Genomic DNA, 25,397 nt, shown 5'->3' with positions numbered 1-25,397 from the left:
GGACTCTATCAAAAGCCGTTTTTAAGTCTAGATAGACACAGTCAACCCAACCACCTCCTTCCTATAGTATCTCTGTGGCTCTATCATAAAAACTAAGTAGATTTGTTACAAAGGATCTTCCTGTTCGAAAACCATATTGTCTCTCCGTTATTATGTCATTACTCTCTAGGTGTTTAACCCATTTGGCTTTACTATTTTTCTAGTGTTTTGACTACCACGTTTGTTAATGATACGGGTCTATAACTTAGAGGTTCCTCTCGACTACCATTTTTATAGATTGGTACTATGTTTGCCTAATTCTATATATCTGCTAAGATTCCTGTGCACAAGGATGTCTGGAATATTAATTGGAGTGGAATCCTCAGCTCAGTTGCACATTCTCGCAACACCCAAGGTGACACTCTATCAGATCCAACTGCTTTATTTCTTCCTAACCCATTGAGTAATTTTTCCACTTCGTCTTGAGATACCTCTATGTATTATATGGCGTGCTCTGGAATTGGTATGTGGTCCGGCTTTCTGAAATCCTCATTTTGTACAAACACACTTTGGAACTGTTCATTTAGCGTTAACACATTTATTTTTAATTCTCAGTAGTCCTGCTTCCCGTTCTCAATCTCTGAATTTTATCCGTTACATGAAGCTTGCTTTTAATGAATTAATAGAAAAGACCTGATTCTGTTTTATATTTGTCCGCAATACCTTTCTCAAGTTCTTTTCTGCCTCTCTCCTCACCGCTGTGTAATTGTTTCTTGCTTGCTTGTAGTGCTAATATATTTGCAGGTTAGTTCTTGTCAGTTATTGAACTCATTTTCTTGTCTAATCCTCTCTGGCCCTCTCACAATTTCTGTTGAACCAATCCTGTTTTCTGTTTTGCATCTGTATTTTGGTATGAATGTTTGTGTGCCTTCATCCTGTATCTTGTGTCTTCATCCTGTTTTGTGTGCCTTCATTTCGCAAAAGTCGGCATACATCTCACTTACAAATTAATTTTTTCTTCATCTCTATTCCCATTTAGACGTTTTACTTCATCAAGGTTTGCTTTCGGCTTTTCTCTGTCATCCTTTGAGAGGTCTTGTCTTATTCACCTAAGTTTGCCATTCACATCACTATGTAATTTCCTGGCATTTCTAAGCACTTCCATCATTTATTTTACTTCATTAAATATCACCCTTAAGGGGGCGAATCTTGTTTTTCTCATATTTTCCTATTCTCCTAAAATCACTGACTTTTCCTTTGAATTGAGGCCTTCTACTAAACCTACAATTTTCTCAATGATTTTCATCTCTTCTGCTGCTCTGTCCACCCTTGATGATATTTCATTTTCAAAACATCCAAAAATTATTGACTTCTTCAGGTTATCTTGTGATGATTACGGGGCTTAGCGTCCCAGCGGCCCGGTCCTCGACCAAGCCTCCTTTTTTGTTATACACCCCCCCAGGAAGCAACCCGCAGCAGCTGTCTATCTCCCAGGTACCTATTTACTGCTAGGTAACAGGGACATCAGGGTGAAAGAAACATTTTGCCCACCGCCTCCACCACTTACTTCTATCTGCAGTATTTTGTACTAATATTCTGTTGGTAACCAGTTCTTTCCTAATTGTTTGTCTAATTTCTGCATCTTGTTCGTCATTTCAGGTTTTGATTTCCAAAAACACTTCCTTGATTGTCTCTCTCTCTTACAATTTGCACATACGCCTCTTTAATTTTCCCTTTGTACTTTTCTAGTTCTTTATTAACCTCCTCTGTGTGAGTTGTTCATTACGGTTCTCTGTACATCCCGTATTATCCTTGCCTAACTCCATGTTGGCCTTTAGGGTTCCTTGGAGTTGTTCAACGTGTGTGTGTATTTTACTATTTGTGTCTGTATAATGGAACTATTAGCTCTAGGATCCCCTCCTTTCAAACCAATCTATTTTTTCCTCAGTTATATATACTACATATATTTCTCTCTAACACACACACACACACACACACACACACACACACACACACACACACACACACACACACACACACACACACACACACACACATACACACAGAGGAAACAGCCCACAGTAGTTGTCTAACTCCCAGGTACCTATATTCTGCTAGGTCAACAGGAGCATCAAAGTGAAAGAAACACTGACCATTTGTTTCCGACTCCACGGATAATCGATCTCGGGCCATTAGGACTACGACTCCCGAGTGCTGTCCACTCAGCCGCGAAACCCATAGTATGTGTGTGTGTGTGTGCATGCATGCGTGCGTTCGTGTGCGCGCGTGTGTGTGTGTGTGTGTGAGGAGACAGTTCGCCCCCACCCGTCCCCCACCTCAAGCCCCCTTAGCAGGAGCCAGGGTCGGTCCCTGAGCCACGGTGGTGTATACACGCCCTTGGGAACCCGCCCGACCTCCCGAAGGGCGGCCACACCCACTGTCAACCACTTGTCCTGGTCCCGTATTGATGGCCACGCCCACCTGGGCCCACCTGGACCCACCTCGGCCACGAGCCGCAAAAGAGAAACAACATTCTCTTCATCTCTCTTCAAACAACACTCACCAGTCTCCGTGGTGTAGTGATAAGGCACTCGCTTGGCGTTCCGCGAGCGCTTTGTCATGGGTTCGTATCCTGGCCGGGGAGGATTTACTGGGCGCAAATCCTTAGCTATAGCCTCTGTTTAACTCAACAGTAAAATGGGTACTTGGTTGTAAAAACGATTCTTCCTGGCGGGGATCGTATTCCAGGGACCTGCCCGAAACGCTACGCGTACTAGTGGCTGTACAAGAATGTAACAACTATTGGATTTATCTAAAAAATATATATATATATAAAAATAACATTATACCTGAGTTTACCATCAAGTTTCATTTACGAATCAGCTTATAATTTCAAAGAATTGTACGCAGATTCTTTAATATTTAAAAGAAGTTGCATACTCAATTCGTAAAAAAAAAGTGTTTCACAGATGGATGGTTGTTCCAGAGGATGGTTGTTTGTTCCAGAGGATGGTTGTTTGTTCCAGAGGATGGTTGTTTGTTCCAGAGGATGGTTGTTTGTTCCAGAGGATGGTTGTTTGTACCAGAGGATGGTTGTTTGTTCCAGAGGATGGTTGTTTGTACCAGAGGATGGTTGTTTGTACCAGAGGATGGTTGTTTGTACCAGAGGATGGTTGTTTGTTCCAGAGGATGGTTGTTTGTTCCAGAGGATGGTTGTTTGTACCAGAGGATGGTTGTTTGTACCAGAGGATGGTTGTTTGTACCAGAGGATGGTTGTTCCAGAGGATGGTTGTTTGTACCAGAGGATGGTTGTTTGTTCCAGAGGATGGTTGTTTGTACCAGAGGATGGTTGTTTGTTCCAGAGGATGGTTGTACCAGAGGATGGTTGTTTGTACCAGAGGATGGTTGTTTGTTCCAGAGGATGGTTGTTTGTTCCAGAGGATGGTTGTTTGTACCAGAGGATGGTTGTTTGTACCAGAGGATGGTTGTTTGTACCAGAGGATGGTTGTTTGTACCAGAGGATGGTTGTTTGTTCCAGAGGATGGTTGTTTGTACCAGAGGATGGTTGTTTGTTCCAGAGGATGGTTGTACCAGAGGATGGTTGTTTGTACCAGAGGATGGTTGTTTGTTCCAGAGGATGGTTGTTTGTTCCAGAGGATGGTTTGTTGTTCCATAGGATGGTTGTTCCATAGAATGGATGTTTGTTCCAGAGGATGGTTGGTTGTTCCAGAGGATAGGTGTTTGTTCCAGAGTATGGCTGTTCCAGAGGATGGTTGTTTGTTCCAGAGGATGGTTGTTTCGGAGGGAGGTTGTTCCAGAGGGTGGTTGTTTGTTCCAGAGGGTGGTTGTTTGTTCCAGAGGATGGTTGTTTGTTCCAGAGGGTGGTTGTTCCAGAGGATGGTTGTTTGTTCCAGAGGACAGCTGGTTGTTCCAGAGGATGATTGTTCCAGATGATAGTTGGTTGTTCCAGAGGATGGTTGGTTGTTCCAGAGGATTGGTTGTTCCAGAGAATGGTTCGTTGTTCCAGAGGATGGGTGGTTGTTCCAGAGGATGGGTTGTTCCAGAGGATATTGTTTCTTCCAGAGGATGGTTGTTCCAGAGGATGGTTGTTCCAGAGGATGTGTTGTTGTTCCAGAGGATGGGTGATTGTTCCAGAGGATGGGTTGTTCCAGAGGATGGGTTGTTCCAGAGGATATTGTTTGTTCCAGAGGATGGTTGTTCCAGAGGATGGTTGTTCCAGAGGATGTGTTGTTGTTCCAGAGGATGATTGTTCCAGACGATGGTTGTTTGTTCCAGAGGATGGTTGTTTGTTCCAGCGGATGGTTGTTTGTTCCAGAGGATGGTTGTTCCAGAGGATGATTTTTCCAGAGGATGGTTGGTTCCGGAGGATGGTTGGTTGTTCCAGAGGATGGTTGGTTCCGGAGGATGGCTGGTTGTTCCAGAGGATGGTTGTTTGTTCCAGAGGATGGTTGATTGTTTCAGAGGATGGTTGTTTGTTCTAGAGGATGGTTGTTCCAGAGGATGATTTTTCCAGAGGATGGTTGGTTCCGGAGGATGGTTGGTTGTTCCAGAGGATGGTTGGTTGTTCCAGAGGATGGTTGGTTGTTCCAGAGGATGGCTGGTTGTTCCAGATGGTTGTTCCAGAGGATGGTTGGTTGTTCCTGAGGATGGCTGGTTGTTCCAGAGGATGGTTGTTCCAGAGGATGGTTGGTTGTGTCATAGGATGGTTGGTTGTTCTAGATGGTTGTTCCAGAGGATGGTTAGTTGTTGCAGATGGTTGTTCCAGAGGATGGTTGGTTGTTCCATAGAATGGTTGGTTGTTCCAGAGGATAGTTGTTTGTTTCAGAGGATGGTTGGTTCCAGAGGATGGTTGCTTGTTCCAGAGGATAGTTGTTTGTTCCAGAGGATGGTTGTTCCAGAGGATGGTTGGTTCCAGAGGATGGTTGGTTGTTCCAGATGGTTGTTCCAGAGGATGGTTGGTTGTTCCATAGGATGGTTGGTTGTTCCAGAGGATGGTTGCTTGTTCCAGAGGATGGTTGTTCCAGAGTATGGTTGCTTGTTCCAGAGAATAGTTGTTTGTTCCAGAGGATGATTGGTTGTTCCAGAGGCTGGTTGGTTCCAGAGGATGGTTGGTTGTTCCAGAGGATGGTTGCTTGTTCCAGAGGATAGTTGTTTTTCCAGAGGATGATTGGTTGTTCCAGAGGATGATTGCTTGTTCCAGAGGATGGTTGTTCCAGAGGATGGTTGGTTGTTCCAGAGAATGGCTGTTTGTTCCAGAGGATGGTTGTTTGTTCCAGATAATGATTGGTTTTTCCAGAGGATGGTTGGTTATTCCAGAGCATAGTTGTTTGTTCCAGAGGATGACTGGCTGTTCCAGAGAATGGTTGCTTGTTCCAGAGAATGGTTGTTCTAGAGGATACTTGTTTCAGAGAATAGCTGTTTGTTCCAGAGGATGACTGCGTTTTCTATAAGATGGTGGTTATTTTCACAATATAGTTACTTAATTGTCCCATACGACGGCTGGTTGTTCCACAAAATGGCCTTTTAATGGAAAAATTAGACAGAATTCCAGTCTATCATCGAATTAGCAATATATCTAGTCATATATATCTTTGATATCATTGATAATTAGCAAGATATCTAGATTAGAAAGTCATTGTGATCGCCACCCCTGTAGAGAGGGGCACCCAGGCCTCCGAAGGAAAGGGAATTATCAGGGGAAAGCGCCAAGCAATTACGACTGTTGTTGTTATAGATTCAGCTACTCGGAACAAGTTCCAAGTAGCACGGGCTATGGTGAGCCCGTAGTGGACTTACCTGGCACAGGAGCGGTGCTGTGAATTACGACTATATAACACTTTTAAGGGATCGGGATAATGATTAGAGATGGGACGGGGAGAAAAGGAATAGTGCTCAACCACTTTTGGACGGCCGGGGATTGAATGCAGATCTGCAGGAAGCGAGACCATCGCTCTACCGTTCAGTCCAAGTAGTATAGACACACTTCGACTGAGTATTCTCTCATGAATCTTATTAGGTCTAAAACAGTGTTTCATATTGATTCTGTAGAGAAACGGTCTTGCTTCATGCAGGTCGGCGTTTAATCCCCGACTCTACTTTTTGATTAACCTACTCAAACCAAACCAAGTCTAACCTTATGAATCCTACCAATACTTAACTTGCCGTAACCCAACTTAACCTAAGCTAAGGTTAGGCCGAGGAGCCGGTCGGCCGAGCGGACAGCATGCTGGATTTGTGATCCTGTGGTCCCGGGTTCGATCCCGGGCGTCGGCGAGAAACAATGGGCAGAGTTTCTTTCACCCTATGCCCCTGTTACCTAACAGTAAAATAGGTACCTGGGTGTTAGTCAGCTGCCACGGGCTGCTTCCTGAGGGTGGAGGCCTGGTCGAGGACCGGGCCGCAGGGACACTAAAGCCCCGAAATCATCTCAAGATAACCTCAATATCTCAAGATAAGCTAAGCAAACTTGACGAAAAGTAAGTTAACCTTGCGCATCCCGGTTCATACAACACATTCGCTCTGAAATCAACGAAAAAGGAGTGAGAAACAGCCGTTAATATTGTTTAGGTATCAATATATATATATATATATATATATATATATATATATATATATATATATATATATATATATATATATATATATATATATAATCTTTATCTACCCTGTCAATATATATATATATATATATATATATATATATATATATATATATATATATATATATATATATATATTTATATATATATATATATATATATATATATATATATATATATATATATATATATACTGAACAGTATATGCTGAACTGTATATACTGAACAGTATATACTGAACAGTATATATTGCTTAAACGTGTCGGAAGGCCTACGGTCCTCTTGAACAGGTGATAAGTGTGTGTGTGTGTGTGTGTGTGTGTGTGTGTGTACTCACCTATTTGTCATCACCTATTTGTGCTTGCGAGGGTTGAGCTTTGGCTCTTTGGTCCCGCCTCTCAACTGTCAATCAACTGGTGTACAGGTTCCTGAGTCTTTTGGGCTCTATCATATCTACACTTGAAACTGTGTATGGAGTCAGCCTCCACCACATCACTTCCTAATGCATTCGATTTGTCAACCACTCTGACACTAGAAAAGTTCTCTCTAATATCTCTGTGCCTCATTCGGGCACTCAGTTTCCACCTGTGGCCCCTAGTGCGTGTGCCCCTTGTGTTAAATAGCCCGTCTTTATCTACCCTGTCAATTCCTCTGAGAATCTTGTACGTGGTGATCATATCGTGCTTGTGTGTGTGTGTGTGTGGGGGGGGGGGGGGTTCCGTTCGCAAGGGGGCGGTTTCACGCGCGGGTACCAAACCAGTTCTATGTCATACCCAACGGTACTTAACCTGATTGACCGAGTGCTACTCTCAGGGCACTCGGTCAATCAGGTTAAGAGCCGCTGGGTGTGCCGTGACCGTCCAAGTGGTTGGGCACCATTCCTTCCCTCCGTCCCATCACAAATCTTTATCCTGACCCCTTCCAAGTGCTATATAGTCGTGGTGGCTTGGCTCTTTCCTCTGATTATTCCCTCCCTTCCTCTCCTGTCCTTTCCTCCTCCTCCTCCTCTTCCCAAGTTGTCCACTCTTCCGTCTACTTCTGTCTGTTCCTCTGTTTTCCTGACCAATCTTCTTTTATCCCATTTTGCACCATATTTTCACCCTATCCTAATAATTAACATTGTCTGGCAGCCTAAAGTGTTTTCGTTATACTAATGATAATTACAATAATAATACTTTTTAGCGATTATTAAAAATTATGGTTCGGTACTGAACAACAGTAATTACAATATCGATATAGATAATAGATAGCAATAACAGTAATTACGATAACAGATATGAGATAGCAATCATTAACGATAATTAGTACCTGATAATAAAGCAATATTGAATACGGGATATCTATTACCCATAACTAGTAACACCAATATTGGACATTAACATCGTTAAGGACGGTAATGAATGAAGCAAACGAATTACAGAAATTAATTAAACAAATGATATTGAATAACAGTAATTTTTGTAAACAATAACAAAATTATTAAAACAAGTAAAACTGCAGTACAAGTAACGATAATGAATAAGATTTAAACAATAATAAATATCGATAATGCATAACGATTCAAAGTCCAATAATTGATAACGAAAATGGTAATTAATAAAGATGATGATTATAGAATAATAACGACAAATAACGCTAATAAATATAATAATGATATGAACTACATTAACCGCAGCAATAAATAAAATAAAAAAGTAACTTAAAAATCAATAAGTGACAGGGACCAAACATGAATCATAAGTAAAATAAGACTCCCGCAAAACAACGGAGGATCGAGTAAAAAATATACGACACTCTGGGAGAAAAAACAAAACAGGATCGAGTTTGTAAATCGTCCGACACTTTCCGATGATTCACTCTGTTAAAGATTCAGTTCTTCGTATACGGGTTTCAGGTGATTATATGACAGCGAGACAATTCTATAAATTCTTAACCCCTTCAGTAGAAATTTGAGGAGAGCAAAACAACATTTTTTTTTTTTGGACGCTCTGATTGAAAAAAAAAATAATTAAAAAATTTATTGGTCGATGTGTTGAGCAATTGCAGCTGCAATTGAAAAAAGAAAATCATTACGCGTTACTTTCAGTTTGAGTTTCATTAGAGAAATGTTTTAATATCTCCCAAGCCGTAATTTTTAATTTTATTTTGATGAGGAAACCATTATTATAAACCTTCGCCATATCGTAAATAATTTGACCGAGTCGCTTGGGTGTCAAAATTTTTCATAAAAACACTCATAATTACCTCCCCCTCCCTCCTCCCCCCTTAATGGAAAAATTAATACGCTAAAAAAAATATAATGAAATATTTTATGTGTTTGCTCACTTTAAGGAATTAATGCAACGAAAATATGAGTTATTACATTTGTGTTTTGTCGCGGTAGAAAATATATAACCTCGCTACAGCGAAATTACTGTTATTTTTAGGCCTCTGAGTGAACACTAGTGAACGCACTCTGGCAAGACAGGTGGTAATGAGTGCACTCGTAGACAAGATAAGTGATAACAATGAAAATAATACAAATAATAAAATGAGTTTAGCTGCAAAAAACACTACAAATATTTGAGAGCGTAAATCACAATAATATTATCAAGTGCTCCAAATTATAGAAATATTTTCAGATCATAATAATACAATAATACATTAATACATTAATATGGTGATGATAATATTAGTAATAATAATAATTATAATATAATTCTGATGTTCATAAAATGTTTTGTATATTATGCAACAAATATTTTTATGTAAATCATATAAATAATTGTATAATTTTGTAAATAATCTGGCTTGTGATAAACTTACAAACATGCCAGTACACAAGTTGCTAGGTCACACACCAGGCCGGCGTTGGCCTAGCCTGCACACACACACCTGGTCGGCGTTGGCCTAGCCTGTACACACACATTAGGCCGGCGTTGGCCTAGCCTGCACACACACACCAGGCCGGCGTTGGCCTAGCCTGCACACACACCAGGCCGGCGTTGGCCTAGCCTGCACACACACCAGGCCGGCGTTGGCCTAGCCTGCACACACACACCAGGCCGGCGTTGGCCTAGTCTGCACACGCACACACCAGGCCGGCGTTGGCCTAGTCTGCACACGCACACACCAGGCCGGCGTTGGCCTAGCCTGCACACACACACACCAGGCAGGCGTTGGCCTAGCCGGCACACACACCAGGCCGGTGTTGGCCTAGCCTGCACACACACACAATAGGCAGGCGTTGGCCTAGCCTGCACACACACACAGCAGGCCGGCGTTGGCCTAGCCGGCACACACACCAGGCCGGCGTTGGCCTAGCCATCACACCACACACCAGACCGGCGTTGGCCTAGCCTGCACACACACACCAGGCCGACGTTGGCCTACCCTGCACACACACCAGGCCGGTGTTGGCCTAGCCTGCACACACACACACCAGGCCGGCGTTGGCCTAACCAGCACACACACCCATACACACCTTAGGCGAAGGGAGCAGGAGGCTGAACACAAGGTATCATCTGCGAGGGGAAATCCTGCAAGAATCAAATAGAGAGAAGGATCTGGGGGTTGATATCACACCGAACCTGTCCCCAGAGGCCCACATCAAAAGAATATCATCAGCGGCGTATGCTAGACTGGCCAACATAAGAACTCCCTTCAGAAACTTGTGTAAGGATTCTTTCAGAACCCTGTATACCACTTATGTAAGACCAATCCTGGAGTATGCAGCTCCAGCCTGGAGTCCATACCTAGTTAAACACAAGACAAAGTTAGAGAAGATTCAGCGGTATGCCACCAGGCTCGTCCCGGAACTGAGAGGATTGAGCTACGAGGAAAGGCTAAAGGAGCTGAACCTCACATCCCTGGAAAACAGAAGAGTAAGGGGAGACATGATAACCACCTACAAAATTCTCAGGGGAATTGACAGGGTGGACAAAGACAAACTCTTCAGCACGGGTGGGACACGAACAAGGGGACACAGGTGGAAACTTAGTACCCAGATGAGCCACAGAGACGTTAGAAAGAATTTTTTCAGTGTCAGAGTAGTTATTAAATGGAATGCACTAGGAAGTGATGTGGTGGAGGCTGACTCCATACACAGTTTCAAATGTAGATATGATAGAGCCCAGTAGGCTCAGGAATCTGTACACCAGTTGATTGACAGTTGAGAGGCGGGACCAAAGAGCCAAAGCTCAACCCCCGCAAGCACAATTAGGTGAGTACAATTAGGTGAGTACACCTGGCCGGCGTTGGCCTAACCAGCACACACACACCCATACACACCTGGCCGGCGTTGGCCTAGCCTGCACACACACACCAGGCCGGCGTTGGCCTAACCAGCACACACACACCCATACACACCTGGCCGGCGTTGGCCTAGCCTGCACACACACACCAGGCCGGCGTTGGCCTAACCAGCACACACACACCCATACACACCAGGCCGGCGTTGGCCTAACCAGCACATAAACACCAGGCCAGCGTTGACCTAAGCAACACACACACCCCAGGCCAGCGTTGACCCAACCAACACACACACACCAGGCCAGCGTTGACCCAACCAACACACACACACACACCAGGCCAGCGTTGGCCTAGCCAGCACACACAAGCACACCTGGCCAGCGTTGGCCTAACCAGTACATAAACACCAGGTCAGCGTTGGCCTAACCAACACACACACACACACCAGGCCGGCGTTGGCTTCGCCTGCACACACACACAAGGCCGGCGTTGGCCTAGCCTGCACACACACACCTGGCCAGCGTTGACCCAACCAACACATACACATCTGGCCAGCGTTGGCCTAGCCAGCACACACACACCAGGCCAGCGGTGGCCCAACCAACACACACACACACCAGGCCAGCGGTGGCCCAACCAACACACACACACACACACACCAGGCCAGCGGTGGCCCAACCAACACACACAGCCCTGGCCGGCGGCAGTGGCCATATCCCCACCACAGCACGGGGACAGCCCGCTCTAGTCTGGGCTATTTAACGTAATTAGATAAATAAGGCAACAGTATCATCAACAGTTATTTGAGGTCAACACGCTGACAAATTAGCACGCCAGGTGCGCTAATGAGCAGGTAGGCCGTGGCGTCCGAACTGATTACGGAATGCGTAATCAAGCTGTTAATGAGGCAGGATATCATATGCAAATGACGGAGCGAGTTGGATGGATGCAAGAAGTGCTCTAAATTATTATATGAGTCGAGGCTGTGAGAGCGTGGTAGAAATTATGAGTTGAAGCTATGGAAGTGTAGCCTACAGTATGAGTTGAAGCTACGAGTGTATAGCCTACAATATGAGTTGAAGCTATGAGTGTGTAGCCAAAAGTATGAGATGAAGCTATGAGTGTGTAGCCTAAAGTATGAGTTGAAGCTATGAGTGTGTAGCCAAAAGTATGAGATGAAGCTATGAGTGTGTAGCCAAAAGTATGAGTTGAAGCTATGAGTGTGTAGCCAAAAGTATGAGATGAAGCTATGAGTGTGTAGCCAAAAGTATGAGATGAAGCTTTGAGTGTGTAGCCAAAAGTATGAGATGAAGCTATGAGTGTGTAGCCAAAAGTATGAGATGAAGCTATGAGTGTGTAGCCAAAAGTATGAGTTGAAGCTATGAAAATGTAGCGGAAATTTTGAAACTGGATTTGCTGTTTTGAATCCTTTTGTTTCTTCAAACGAATTTCTCTCCCTGGGAAATTTCTTCTTTGGCTTTGACCGTCGCAACAATGAATGTTGACTGGCATGAATGTTGACTGGCATGAATGTTGACTGGCATGAATGTTGACTGGCATGAGTGTTGACTGGCATGAGTGTTGACTGGCATGAGTGTTGACTGGCATGAATGTTGACTGGCATGAATGTTGACTGGCATGAATGTTGACTGGCATGAGTGTTGACTGGCATGAATGTTGACTGGCATGAGTGTTGACTGGCATGAGTGTTGACTGGCATGAATGTTGACTGGCATGAATGTTGACTGGCATGAGTGTTGACTGGCATGAGTGTTGACTGGCATGAGTGTTGACTGGCATGAGTGTTGACTGGCATGAGTGTTGACTGGCATGAATGTTGACTGGCATGAATGTTGACTGGCATGAGTGTTGACTGGCATGAGTGTTGACTGGCATGAATGTTGACTGGCATGAATGTTGACTGGCATGAATGTTGACTGGCATGAGTGTTGACTGGCATGAGTGTTGACTGGCATGAGTGTTGACTGGCATGAATGTTGACTGGCATGAATGTTGACTGGCATGAATGTTGACTGGCATGAGTGTTGACTGGCATGAATGTTGACTGGCATGAGTGTTGACTGGCATGAGTGTTGACTGGCATGAATGTTGACTGGCATGAATGTTGACTGGCATGAGTGTTGACTGGCATGAGTGTTGACTGGCATGAGTGTTGACTGGCATGAGTGTTGACTGGCATGAATGTTGACTGGCATGAGTGTTGACTGGCATGAATGTTGACTGGCATGAATGTTGACTGGCATGAATGTTGACTGGCATGAGTGTTGACTGTCATGAATGTTGACTGGCATGAATGTTGACTGGCATGAATGTTGACTGGCATGAATGTTGACTGGCATGAGTGTTGACTGTCATAAATGTTGACTGGCATGAGTGTTGACTGGCATGAGTGTTGACTGGCATGAGTGTTGACTGGCATGAGTGTTGACTGGCATGAGTGTTGACTGGCATGAATGTTGACTGGCATGAGTGTTGACTGGCATGAGTGTTGACTGGCATGAATGTTGACTGGCATGAATGTTGACTGGCATGAGTGTTGACTGGCATGAATGTTGACTGGCATGAATGTTGGCTGTCATGAATGTTGACTGGCATGAATGTTGACTGGCATGAGTGTTGACTGGCATGAGTGTTGACTGGCATGAGTGTTGACTGTCATGAATGTTGACTGGCATGAATGTTGACTGGCATGAATGTTGACTGGCATGAGTGTTGACTGTCATAAATGTTGACTGGCATGAATGTTGACTGGCATGAATGTTGACTGGCATGAATGTTGACTGGCATGAGTGTTGACTGACATGAATGTTGACTGGCATGAGTGTTGACTGGCATGAGTGTTGACTGGCATGAGTGTTGACTGGCATGAATGTTGACTGTCATGAATGTTGACTGGCATGAATGTCTACAGGAAAGACTGCTACCAAAATATACTAATATATATATATATATATATATATATATATATATATATATATATATATATATATGTATATATATATATATATATATAAACTATACATATATATAAATATATATAGTTTTTGCTCTGCCCCAAAAATCAATTACGACAATTATTACCATCAATAAATATATCTTTGTTTTAAGTCTGCTGAGTTCGTGTTGGACGTATTGCCACAATTTAGTAAATGTAAATTAAATGTTAAAATTGTGTCTGAAATCCGGTTACTTTCTGTGCATTTTAAATGCTCAAAAGAATACAAAAGGTGAGGAGAAAAAAAATTAAAACATACAGTTTTTAAAACAGTTATTTATGTCTCGTTGGGTAGCTATTTTAGATGTACTCCAGCAGAGTGCGGTCATAATTGCACAGAGTGAAGTCATACTTGCATAGAGTGAAGTCATACTTGCACAGAGTGAAGTCATACTTGCACAGAGTGAAGTCATACTCGCGCAGAGTGAAGCTATAACCACACAGAGTGCAGCCATAACCGCACAGAGTGCAGCCATAACCGCACAGAGTGCAGCCATAACCGCACAGAGTGCAGCCATAACCACACAGAGTGCAGACATAACCACGCAGAGTGCAGCCACAACCACACAGAGTGCAGCCACAACCACACAGAGTGCAGCCACAACCACACAGAGTGCAGCCACAACCACACAGAGTGCAGACACAACCACACAGAGTGCAGACATAACCACACAGAGTGCAGACATAACCACACAGAGTGCAGACATAACCACACAGAGTGCAGCCAGAACCACACAGAGTGCAGCCAGAACCACACAGAGTGCAGCCATAACCACACAGAGTGCAGCCATAACCACACAGAGTGCAGCCATAACCACACAGAGTGCAGCCATAACCACACAGAGTGCAGCCATAACCACACAGAGTGCAGCCATAACCACACAGAGTGCAGCCATAACCACACAGAGTGCAGCCATAACCACACAGAGTGCAGCCATAACCACACAGAGTGCAGCCATAACCACACAGAGTGCAGCCATAACCACACAGAGTGCAGCCATAACCACACAGAGTGCAGACATAACCACACAGAGTGCAGACATAACCACACAGAGTGCAGACATAACCACACAGAGTGCAGACATAACCACACAGAGTGCAGACATAACCACACAGAGTGCAGACATAACCACACAGAGTGCAGACATAACCACACAGAGTGCAGACATAACAACATGCACAAAGAGAATGTTAAAACGTTTTAAAATATGAAAACATTCAATTAAACTTAATACTGCAAGATTATGTACTCAACATGTTTGCACTCGTACACTCAGTACTCATGCACTCAACGCGCAAGCTTCATCACTCATGGATTTGACATTCAACATGCATGCACTCAAAGTTCATTCCTCTCATATCTCAAAATTAATTAACTCTGCTCTAACAAAATCATTCAATCAGCACTCATTACCGGAGAGGCCAAGAGGACACAGGTGGAAGCTTCAAACACAAATAGACCGGAAGAATATAAGGAAATACTCGAACGCTGTAGAATGTGGAAGTAGAATGTCCTGAAAGAAGAAGTTGTGGAAGCCACCTCCATCCCATAACGTTTAAGCCCGTATTGGACAAAGAATTGGAACGTCAAAATAGTTATGTTGTAATACAATTGGAACAATAAGGGCTTGAAGTTGGGGGCGTAAAGACCCGTTGTAGTCCTCCTTCCCTCGTAGACACTGTTAGGTAAGCAATGTTAGGCAAGCACCAATAGCTCCCCCACCACCACCACCACAACCACCACTACCACATCCTCGCCCACATGCACCACCACTAGCACTACCACCACTACCACCATTACACATCCATCATCACCACAACCACCACCATCACAGTAATCATCACCATCACCACCATACCACATCCACCACCTCCACCAACACCATCACCACCACCATCACCACCACAATCCCTCGCACCATCACCACTATACTACTACATCAACAGGACGCCAACACAAACACTATATTAATAGCGAGACCGGCTACAGTGATCCGCCCCAAATCTAACCTAATCTTGGTCGAATTGTCGCTTCTCAATTTCCTTATTCCCAATAGATTCCTTCGGTAATGGACTTGAATATTACAGAGGAGGTGTTTGGGATCTCATTCCGGCAATACACAATCGAATCCCCCTTTATTATGTTTGTGAATGGCTGGGGAAACAGGTCCGCGTCCGGCCCGCTCGCGTTGGAGAATAACTTGGGGATGAAACGAAGGCCACAGTCATCGGGGCATGATTAGATGGCCACTACTCAGCAGGGAGGCAATTAAAGGTGAGGTTGTTGTTGTTGTTAAATCGCGGTTAATTTATAATCAGCAGGTTCCGGATGGGTCGCAGTTGCTTCCCGGGATTTGTTGGTGTGTGTGGGAGTCAATGTCTAGCGGCCGGATACAAGCTCCATGATTTTTGTTTGGTAAACACACACACACACACACACACACACACACACACACACACACACACACACACACACACACACACACACACTCACACACACACACACACTCACACTCACACTTACACACTCACACTCACACACACACACACTCACACACACTCACACTCACACACACACACACACACATACACACACACACACACACACACACACACACACACACACACACACACACACACACACACACACTCACGCTCACACACACACACACACACACACACACACACACACACACACACACAGTGAGGATTGGTGTGTGTGTGTGTATGTGTACATATATAAATATATGTTGTTGAATATGACCGAAAGGGTAAGATTAATAATTCTGACACGAATATTCTCATTATTTCTTACGTTTTTCTTCACTGTCGAGGGTAATTGAAAAATTAACGCTCCAAAATTCATTTTGTACATTTTTATTTTTGGTCTGACGCCTAAAAGCGTTTCGTAAGGACTTCTTACATTCTAAAAGACTGGTTTACACATCGTAAATATCATTCTTATATGCATTTTTGGTGAGGAGATATGACAAATGTTTTGGGTGAGGTGGGTATAAATTGGGTATGAAAACATAAGAATGAAAGTAACTACAACAGGCCTATTGGCCCATACTTTCTCTTGCTGCTTCTATGTTGGTTCGGGGTCTAGACGTGGATAGAATATAGTTATGCTTAATTGGCTGTTGATTGCTAGTGTTGATTTTTTTGTGTGTATTGCCTCGCTGATGTCAAGTCTCCTGCTATTGCTGTATCTATCGATGATTTCTGTGTTACACACAGAAATCACAATTGCGTGATGTATCAAATGAACACATCCACCAGGGCCGTTACGAGGATTCGAACCTGCGTCCGAGAGCATCCCAGACGCTGCCGAAAGCTTGGAGTAGCTTTCTTAGTATGTTTTCTGGTATGTCAAGAGGAGTACAAGCCGGTTCACGATACACTCTATCCATTATCATCCCTATTGTTTCATCCACAGGTACGTCTGGGATGCTCTCGGACGCAGGTTCGAATCCTCGTCACGGCCCTTGTGGATTTCTTCATTTCGGTGTTGTTTGTTAAGATTTCTCTGCTGATGGTCTGGTTGTGAGAAGAGATTTTATGTTCCTTGATGGAGCCCTGTTGTTTGTGCATTGTTAATCGCCTAGAAAGAAACGTTGTTGTCTTGTCTATATACTGAGTTCTCTGGAGCTTACAGTCCCCATGTGGGCATTTGAAGGCATAGACGACGTTGGTTTCCTTAAAGGCATTCTGTTTGGTGTCTGGGGAGTTTTTCATGAGTAGGTTGGCTGTTTTTTGTTTTTGTAGTAAATTGTCAATTGTATTTTCTGATTTTTGTCTGTAAGGATAATGTTCCTATTAATAATGTATTTCAAGACACTTTCCTCCGTTTTATGAACCGTCGAAAAAAGTTCCTGTAAAACAGTCTAATAGGGGGGTACAAGTTTTGCGTTAGTTGACTCATCAGAGGTTGCATGGCATTTCACCTTTCTTTTTATGACGTCTTCAACATAACCGTTAGAGAAGCCGTTGTTGACTAGGACCTCCCTTACACTATAGAGTTCTTCATCGACTTGCTTCCATCCTGAGCTGTGGCTGAGAGCACGGTCGACGTAAGTGTTGACAACACTCCTCTTGTACCTGTCTGGGCAGTCACTATTGGCATTGAGGCACATTCCTATGTTTGTTTCCTTAGTGTAGACTGCAGTGTGGAAGCCTCCGTTCCTTTCCGTGACTGCTACATCTAGAAAGGGCAGCTTCCCATCATTCTCCATTTCGTAAGTGAAACTTACGAAACAAACACAGAATTCTGCTCGAATGCCTCCTTCTGCTGCTGAAGACGTCTGACATCAGGTACCTGCATAAAAATGTCGTCAACATACCTGCAGTATATGTCGGGTTTCAAGTCGATGTCAACTAAGTTCCTCTGCTCGACAGTACCCATGTAGAAGTTTGCAAACAGGACACCTAGGGGAGAACCCATGGCGACCCCATCTACTTGCTTATATATGTGCCCAACTGGACTCAAGAAGGGTGCCTCTTTAGTACAGGCTTGGAGTAGCTTTCTTAGTATGTTTTCTGGTATGTCAAAAGGAGTATAAGCCGGATCACGATACACTCTGTCCATTATTATCCCTATTGTTTCATCCACAGGTACGTTGGTAAACAGCGACTCGACCTCCAAAGAGGCTCTTATCCCTGTGGCCTGTGCTCCCCGCAGTAAGTCAACGAATTCCTTTGGAGACTTCAAGCTGAAAACAAAAAGGTACATAAGGAGTCAGCAATCAGTAGAGTCGCTTAGCCAGTCTGTACGTGGCTGTGGGTAACTGGCTGATGATTGGTCGAAGTTGGTTTCCAGGCTTGTGGGACTTTACATTTCCATACGCATACCCAGGTTTGTATTCCCCAATAACCTTTGGCAGGTGGAGTCTGGATTTCTTGGCGTTCACAGTTTCGATCAATCTGTTTACCTTCACTTTCAATTCGACTGAAGTATTCTTCGTTACCCTTTGGAATTTAGTTTGGTCGGAGAGTATAAGGATCATTTTTGCCAGATATTCGTCTTTTTTAAGAATAACATATATGGGCGACTTGTCACCTCTCCTGACGATCTCTCCTTATTCTCACTAAGGCTCTTAGCTGCCGCTTTGAGTTCGGGGGACAGTATGGTGCTTCTGTAGTTACCTCGAATCTTTCCTCCTTCTGCAATAAGTTCCACTTGTAAGGTGTCTTTAAAGGTGTCTTTAGTTGTAACCTTTTGCGTCTCGACGCCTAGTGATGCGTTTCGTAAAGTTCGTAAAGTTTCGTAAGGTTTCCTCACATTCTCAAAGGCAAGTTCTACTGTGCGTAGTACCTGGTTATATATATATATATATATATATATATATATATATATATATATATATATATATATATATATATATAATGTGTGTGTGTGTGAACAAGCCTGAATGGTCCCCAGGCATATATGAAAATGAAACTTCACACCCCAGAAGTGACTCGAACCCATACTGCCAGGAGCACTATGCAACTGGTGTACAGAAGACCTTAACCACTCGACCATCAGTGACCGTACAAAAGATGATGGTAGCCGAAGCTATTTGCCCATCTTCCCGACGGCACTTTCATGGTAATCTTGGGCATAGTTATTTTATCAAATCGCCTCATTTTTTGGGGCCACGTGAGCAACACAAATGCGAACACAAATGAGTCACTTCTGGGATGTGGAGTTTTCAGTTATATATATATATATATATATATATATATATATATATATATATATATATATATATATATATATATATATATATATATATGTCGTACCTAGTAGCCAGAACGCACTTTTTGGACTACTATGCAAGGCCCGATTTGCCTAATAAGCCAAGTTTTCCTGAATTAATATGTTTTCTCTAATTTTTTTCTTATGAAATGATAAAGCTATCTATTTTATTATGTATGAGGGAAATTTTTTTTTATTGGAGTTAAAATTAACGTAGATATATGACCGAACCTAACCAACCCTACCTAACCTAACCTAACCTATCTTTATAGGTTAGGTTAGGTTAGGTAGCCGAAAACGTTAGGTTAGGTTAGGTTAGGTAGGTTAGGTAGTCGAAAAAACATTTATTCATGAAAACTAGGCTTATTAGGCAAATCGGGCCATGCATAGTAGGCTGAGAAGTGCGTTCTGGCTACTAGGTACGACATATATATATATATATATATATATATATATATATATATATATATATATATAATATGCGTGTGTGTGTATGTGTGTGTGTGTATTTATTCAGTTGTAGGGACCCATAGCCTCGGAGAAGTAAATAGGAAGCACTCAAAAATTACCTGTCGTTTGTTTCTGATTTCTTGAGTTTTTGCTTCTCCTACCGGTAACCCTTACTTGATTGTAAATTTTATTGTACATGACTACACGATTACAAATTATGTGGCATTAACATATACACGACTAAAGTATTACAAGTGAATTGAAAAACACACCAACATAATTCACTAATAGTTATCACAAACCAACTGCACGGCTATTGCAAATCAAACACCTCTTCGATTCCCCCCTCCCCCCCTTTGAGGTCAAACACGTGACCAAGATGAAACAAGCATTTTTCTCTGAACTGCGTCACTGATGCCCTGGAATCAGAAACTTTTCACTATCTGGTCTTTTGTGACATTTGCTAGTGTGTCGCCCAGGGCCCTCAGGAACTCCAATGCTCACATGTGCCTCACGAACCAAAGTTGTCCGGGTACATTGTAACAAAGCTGTAGCAGTGTGCCAGACCTCTGTATCTGGTGGCTTTCCCCTTCGTTTGCACTGAATTTGAAGGTATCGTGTTTGCTGGCAGCGGGGATGCGCATTTGTAGTGCCACACCAATAGCTTAATGCCATCCTTCCAGCGAACCATGGTGACGCGGTCTGGACGCTCTTGGGTCGTCTAGATGTGGTTCTCTGTGTGTGCCGGGCAGCGGCGAGGCTCCTCTTGATGATCTTCTTATCTTGAGGTTATCTTGAGGTTATCTTGAGATGATTTCGGGGCTTTTTAGTGTCCCCGCGGCTCGGCCCTCGACCACGCCTCCACCCCCAGGAACCAGCCCGCGACAGCTGACTAACACCCAGGTACCTATTTTTCTGCTAGGTAACAGGGGCATAGGGTGAAAGAAACTCTGCCCATTGTTTCTCGCCGGCGCCTGGGATCGAACCCAGGACCACAGGATCATAAGTCCAGCGTGCTGTCCGCTCGGCCGACCGGCTCCTACATGATGCCTTGGATTTCTTTACCTCGTCAATCCTATAGTTCGTCGCTCACAACGATTAAGGAAAACTCCTTTCCAGGAACAGGAGTGATGGGATGAATTGAATCCTCGCTTATATATGTTTCCTTCTTACATGTAAATTCTTTCACGACCAAAGATCACATTCACTTCAATAAAATATACCTCGTTCGGGCTATTCATGCTCGATTCACCTCTTGGGTGGCTTAATCTTAATCAATCAATAAATCAATGTAAATTCTTGTTCCCAGCGCCATAAATATATTCCTACAGATGTCACGTTATTAAGAAAACGGAGTAATAAAGTGTAAAGACTGAGTGATCAAGTATTTCTTCACACTATGGTGGAGTTGGTATTTACGTGGAATGGAAAATATTCATGAGAAAATTAGCAATTATAATATTACTGTTGTGTTTAATTAAATGTGTGTGATTATATATATTGACAGCCCTGACCCCTGGGGCAGTGATAGCCCTGACCCCTGGGGCAGTGATAGCCCTGACCCCTGGGGCAGTGATAGCCCTGACCCCTGTGGTAGGGATAGCCCTGACCCCTGGGGCAGTGATAGCCCTGACCCCTGGGGCAGTGATAGCTCTGACTCCTGAGTAAGTGATAGCCCTGACCCCTATGGTAGTGATAGCCCTGACCCCTGGGGCAGTGATAGCCCTGATCCCTGTGGTAGTGATAGCCCTGACCCCTGGGGCAGTGATAGCCCTGACCCCTGGGGCAGTGATAGCCCTGACCCCTGGGGCAGTGATAGCAATGACCCCTGGGGCAGTGATAGCCCTGACCCCTGGGGCAGTGATAGCCCTGACCCCTGGGGCAGTGATAGCCCTGACCCCTGGGGCAGTGATAGCCCTGACCCCTGGGGCAGTGATAGCCCTGACCCCTGGGGCAGTGATAGCCCTGACCCCTGGGACAGTGATAGCCCTGACCCCTGGGGCAGTGATAGCCCTGACCCCTGGAGCAGTGATAGCCCTGACCCCTGGGGCAGTGATAGCCCTGACCCCTGGGGCAGTGATAGCCCTGACCCCTGGGGCAGTGATAGCCCTGACCCCTGGGGCAGTGTAGCCCTGACCCGTGTGGCAGTGATAGCCCTGACCCCTGGGGCAGTGATAGCCCTGACCCCTGTGGTAGGGATAGCCCTGACCCCTGGGGCAGTGATAGCCCTGATCCCTGGGGAAGTTATAGACCTGACCCCTGGGGCAGTTATACCCCTGACCCCTGTGACAGTTATAGCCCTGACCCCTGGGGCAGTTATGTCCCTGACCCCCTGTGGCACTGATAGCCCTGACTCCTGTGGCACTGATAGCCCTGACCCCTGGGGTAGTTATAGACCTGACCCTGTGGCAGTTATAGACCTGACCCTGTGGCAGTTATAGACCCGACCCTGTGACAGTTATGCCCCTGACCCCTGTGGCAGTTATAGCCATGGACCCTGTGGCAGTTATAGCTCTGACCCCTGTGGCAGTTATAGCTCTGACCCCTGTGGCAGTTATAGCTCTGACCCCTGTGGCAGTTATAGCCATGGACCCTGTGGCAGTTTTAGCTCTGACCCCTGTGGCAGTTATAGCTCTGACCCCTGTGACAGTTATACCCCTGACCCCTGTTATATAGATTGAAAATTATCAAAAAATAAATAGATTGAAAAAGGTTGATAATATTATATAACTTCATGGCATAGTTCATTGACACTTGTTCTTTTCACTGTCTTCCCATCACGTTAGTTTTGTGATATAAAGTGGGACAGTATCCTCCTTACTCCTCTAATGGTAAACTGCACTTTGTTATTATTATTTTTACTAAGTTCTCTTAGGTTAATTGTTGATTGTAAATTTCTGTAAACAAGCCCAGCTATAAATGACCAGACATATATTAATAAAATATTTGGTTTGGAATTGAAGTGGTCATAAATTGGCTGTTGTAACTATACAAAATAGTGTTATAAGTAATATTTGTATTTAGGATAAAAATTTAATGAAATAGAATTAAAATGTAATGGGAACAAAATATTATGGAAAGTAATAATTAAGATATAATAATTAAAAATAATGATAACAACGACAGTAATAATAATACTGGTGTTATTATTGAAATTACAAGTATTCAATTATGTTGCAAAATATATAATAGTTGCTGTTGGTGCTAACGACACCAAAGAAGCGGGCGGAGGAACAGGAGAAGGCATGGATGGAAGCGGAGGAAAAGGAAGAAATAGGAGGGACAGTGATGGAAGGGCAAGAGATGGGAGGGGACAGAGGGGAAAGGTAAGATGGTTAGGGACATAGGGAAGCGGATGGATTGAGGGGGACCTGAAATTATTCCTCACAAGGATAATCCCCCCCCTAACGCGTACTGGTCACTCAGAGTATATATGGGAGTGGTCACTCAGAGTATATATGGGAGTACAAGTATGGGTGTGAGCGCCCTGAGTGACCAGGCAGGTGCTGGGTCCTCCCGGGCTCTGTGCTCTCTCTATTATTGATACACAGGCCGCTATCTCCGCTCCTCCCCTATCCTGGCCATTTTCCTGCCCCTTTCTCTGTCTTGTACGTGCACAGAATATAGTGTATATATATATATATATATATATATATATATATATATATATATATATATATATATATATATATATATATATATATAAATGTGTTACCTAATAGCCAGAACGTAATATATGTAGCCACACCCACAATATAGTGTGTGTGTATGAGCATGAATATATGTTTGTGTATGTATACACAGAGTATAACAAAAGATTGTTGTGAAAGATAAGTATAATTATTAAATTCAAAGTTAAAATAATTTATAATGATCTTGTTTTGTTTGCAGAGACGGTGTGTGTATATGTGCTTGCGTGCGCGCGCCCCACACCATGTTTCAGCACCTCGTACTCTTCACAGTTTAAAACAGGTAATTAAACACCAATGAAGAAAACCAAAATCGGCGTCGAAGTGTTAAACAGTTTTGGAATGAACGGACTTTTGTTACACTCTGTTTATAATAGGGTTGCTGGGATTGTATATTTGCATCTGCCTAGTTTTTTTAATTTTTGAGGGGTACTTAAATCATTTTCTGGCAGGAATTTTTATATACCTTTAAACGTCAAGGATTTGGCCAATTCTAATTGACCCATATGAAGAGGTGATCATCAAGAAAGATGTGGAATGTCTCGAGAATGTCTCTCCCTCGAGAGGGAGAATTGTTAATTATTCTTGGACTTGAAACGTTCCCGACAGCGATAATGTTTGACCCGTCAGAAGAGGGCGAACAGGACTACCAGAGTGACTGAATAAGATGTTTTGTATCAAATTCGTTATTTCGCATTTTATGGATGTAAGGTGCGCACTGTATGCTTATTGCGGCAGGGGCGCAGTCGGGCTTCGATGAAGGGCTTTAAAAAATACATTTATGCGCGCCTGAATCGAGTCAGTTTATGCCCAAAAGTCTAAATCACAGCTTTGAAAAGCCCTTCTTCCACTTTGTATCGAGTCAGTTTTGTTATAAGTGTTGGCGGGGTCAAGTAGTAAGGTAGTTCATGCAACATAAGAGTCATTCTGCAATGCATGAAGAAAAATGACACTCATTTCATTGTCATGTTGACGAGGCGATGATTCGTCTGGGAGAGGGTACTCATATGATTGTACCAGTGTCTGCAGGTGTTTAGGCCCTTCTTTGTGGAGGGTGGTGGTGGTTGTGGTGGTGCTCGCTGTGGTGGTGGTTGTGGTGGTGCTCGCTGTGGTGGTGGTTGTGGTGGTGCTCGCTGTGGTGGTGGTTGTGGTGGTGCTCGCTGTGGTGGTGGTTGTGGTGGTGCTCGCTGTGGTGGTGGTTGTGGTGGTGCTCGCTGTGGTGGTGGTTGTGGTGGTGCTCGCTGTGGTGGTGGTTGTGGTGGTGCTCGCTGTGGTGGTGGTTGTGGTCGTGCTCGCTGTGGTGGTGGTTGTGGTGGTGCTCGCTGTGGTGGTGGTTGTGGAGGTGCTGGCTCTGGTGGTGCTCGCGATGGTAGCGGTGCTAACCTAACAATCTCTACCTAACAATGTCTATATCGGTAGAGTGAGCTCCAGCTGCTCTGCCCCGGTTGTACTTATTGCATTACAACACAACTATTTTAACGTTCAAATTCTTTGTCGAATCTGGCCTTAAAGTTGTGGATGGAGGTGACTTCCACATTTTTTTTCTTACATTCCTTCTGATCATTTGTGTTCCCAGCTTTCACCTGTGTCCTCTTGGCCAACCTTTTCTCAATGTGAAGAGCTATCCTTGCCCATCTTATATGTTCCCCCATTATCTTGTATGCTGTGATCAT

The 25,397-nt window shown here is 43.8% G+C and overlaps 1 long non-coding RNA gene across 1 annotated transcript in view; it reads left to right on the top strand.

Annotated features, from left to right (window-relative positions):
* Positions 1–25,397, top strand: part of LOC123755161 (uncharacterized) — an 813,340-nt gene that overhangs the window by 255,227 nt on the left and 532,716 nt on the right. The window contains exon 3 of the long non-coding RNA XR_011229877.1: positions 23,927–24,007. This is a non-coding gene — a long non-coding RNA (uncharacterized lncRNA). The remainder of the gene's footprint in view (positions 1–23,926; positions 24,008–25,397) is intronic.

The sequence above is a fragment of the Procambarus clarkii genome, chromosome 28, assembly GCF_040958095.1.
Source record: "Procambarus clarkii isolate CNS0578487 chromosome 28, FALCON_Pclarkii_2.0, whole genome shotgun sequence".
NCBI classification, from domain to species: domain Eukaryota; kingdom Metazoa; phylum Arthropoda; class Malacostraca; order Decapoda; family Cambaridae; genus Procambarus; species Procambarus clarkii.
Note: the sequence above shows the minus strand (reverse complement) of the source record. Positions and strands in the feature narration are given on the sequence as shown.